Raw genomic sequence first — 3,154 nt, forward strand, 5'->3', positions numbered from 1 at the left:
TCAAACTAGATTGTTTGTTGATGGTGATATCTTTTTCTGTCTCATCTGTGTCACGGAGACACATAGTGATGTCATCTTTGTATTGCATGTATACATTGTGATGTAATGGTATGTAATTTCCCTGTGTCACAGAATCATATGTTGATGTAGTTCTTTGGTAGGGGTAGAAGTAGACCGTGATGTCCTTTTATCTGTGTCACATACTGTATGCTCATAGTGATGTCATTTCCCTGTGTCACAGAGGCACGCAGTAATGTTATTTCACTGTGGCACAGAGGCACACTGTGATGTCATGTCTCTGTGTCACAATGGCATATTGTGATGTCAATTCAGTATCACAGACTTACAGTTGAAGTCGGAAGTTTACATACACCTTAGCCAAATACATTTAAACTCAGTTTTTCACAATTCCTGACATTTATTCCTAATAAAAATGCCCTGTGTTAGGTCAGTTAGGATCACCACTTTATTTTAAGAATGTGAAATGTCAGAATAATAGTAGAGAGAATGATTCATTTCAGCTTTCATTTCTTTCATCAGCCTCTGCATTCCATGACCCCAATGCCAATACTGATTGTTCACTGCCATAACATCCTATACTCTTTATAATTAATATAATTGCTGTATAGATGATACACATGGGTGTGCAGGCATGTGATGTTGGAAAGTGACCTAGTTATCATGGGGGAGAGGGAGGTCTTAAGTAGGGCAGAAAGTTGACCTAAATTGAAAGGGAGAGCTCCTGCTCCTCGTCAGCTTAAACAGCATCCCCGAAAACCAAAGGGAATGTGCTGAGGGATAAAAGAGAGAGACAGACCGGTGATGGAGAGACGATGAGAGAAGAAGAGACAGGGCGAAGAAGAGGGGCTAGCGTTTGAGATGCTTCGGTTGGGAACCAAGGAGTAACACATGAGTTGGAGACTGGCCACTGCCGCTTTAGAAGAGATGCAGAAATCAATGTACCTCTTAAGATGTCTTAGGGACATTATCAAATAAAATCAAAATGTATTTGTCACATGCTTCGTAAACAGCAGGTGTAGACTAACAGTGAAACGCTTACTCAGGGGTCCTTTTCCAACAATGCAGAGATAAAGATACATTTTTTTAAAAACTATAATAATGACATGAGGAATAAATATACAGTGAATAATGAGTAAAAATCACATGGCCATATACAGGAAGTACCAGTACCGATCCCATTTCTAGCAGATAAATGCACCAGACGTTCTCAACTGATGGAACAGACTAGAGTTCTGAAGATGGAATGAGAAAGGGACTTATGAAGGAAAGATAATAGGCCCTGTCATGATGTCACTCCATGATGGAGCACTAGGACAGGTAGTGAGTGGGCTTTGTCCTGGAGCTTAGGGACAAGGGGGGGGGGGTTCTGTGGTGGAGCAATAGCAGGCACTGTGATGAAACTCTGTGACAGAGCAAAGTAGGCCCTCGTATGGAGCTAAGGGATGGAGTGATAGCTGCCCTTCTTAAAACCCCTGAAACCATTATGCCAATTGAGATGAGAAAATTAGAAAACATTTTCCAGTGTGAGAGTGGATGGCCTTCAGTTTGATAAACATACACTTCAAGTTCTGTATTCTACCATGTTTTTTTTCCTTAGATACAGTAAATGACAGAGCAACAAGACAATTGTAAACGGTTCATGTATTTTCAATTGATGTCAATAGCCTTGATTGATCCTGTATCACTTCAAATATGTTACGAGGACTCAATGATTCATTGCAGTACTGATGAAATACACAAAGGCTACTGGTGTAGTCTAAACCATATATTCACATTTAGATAATTCTGCCAGGGCCAGTGCATGATTCCTCGGCTCCAGTAGGTGAAGCAGTCGAGTGGAACCATTGAATCCTGCCGACATGTTGGAGGAACAAGAAAGACCATGAATGCAACAAATGAAAGTGTGTGCACTAACCACTGTAAATCGCCCTGGATAAGAGCGTCATGCTAAATGACTCAAATGTTTACATTTTACATTTAAGTAATTTAGCAGACGCTCTTATCCAGAGCGACTTACAAATTGGTGCATTCACCTTATGACATCCAGTGGAACAGCCACTTTACAATAGTGCATCTAAATCTTTTAAGGGGGGGGGGGGTGAGAAGGATTACTTTATCCTATCCTAGGTATTTCTTAAAGAGGTGGGGTTTCAGGTGTCTCCGGAAGGTGGTGATTGACTCCGCTGTCCTGGCGTCGTGAGGGAGTTTGTTCCACCATTGGGGGGCCAGAGCAGCGAACAGTTTTGACTGGGCTGAGCGGGAACTGTACTTCCTCAGTGGTAGGGAGGCGAGCAGGCCAGAGGTGGATGAACGCAGTGCCCTTGTTTGGGTGTAGGGCCTGATCAGAGCCTGGAGGTACTGAGGTGCCGTTCCCCTCACAGCTCCGTGGGCAAGCACCATGGTCTTGTAGCGGATGCGAGCTTCAACTGGAAGCCAGTGGAGAGAGCGGAGGAGCGGGGTGACGTGAGAGAACTTGGGAAGGTTGAACACCAGACGGGCTGCGGCGTTCTGGATGAGTTGTAGGGGTTTAATGGCACAGGCAGGGAGCCCAGCCAACAGCGAGTTGCAGTAATCCAGACGGGAGATGACAAGTGCCTGGATTAGGACCTGCGCCGCTTCCTGTGTGAGGCAGGGTCGTACTCTGCGGATGTTGTAGAGCATGAACCTACAGGAACGGGCCACCGCCTTGATGTTAGTTGAGAACGACAGGGTGTTGTCCAGGATCACGCCAAGGTTCTTAGCGCTCTGGGAGGAGGACACAATGGAGTTGTCAACCGTGATGGCGAGATCATGGAACGGGCAGTCCTTCCCCGGGAGGAAGAGCAGCTCCGTCTTGCCGAGGTTCAGCTTGAGGTGATGATCCGTCATCCACACTGATATGTCTGCCAGACATGCAGAGATGCGATTCGCCACCTGGTCATCAGAAGGGGGAAAGGAGAGGATTAATTGTGTGTCGTCTGCATAGCAATGATAGGAGAGACCATGTGAGGTTATGACAGAGCCAAGTGACTTGGTGTATAGCGAGAATAGGAGAGGGCCTAGAACAGAGCCCTGGGGGACACCAGTGGTGAGAGCGCGTGGTGAGGAGACAGATTCTCGCCACGCCACCTGGTAGGAGCGACCTGTCAGGTAG

Source organism: Oncorhynchus keta, chromosome 23 (assembly GCF_023373465.1).
Source record: "Oncorhynchus keta strain PuntledgeMale-10-30-2019 chromosome 23, Oket_V2, whole genome shotgun sequence".
NCBI lineage: Eukaryota > Metazoa > Chordata > Actinopteri > Salmoniformes > Salmonidae > Oncorhynchus > Oncorhynchus keta.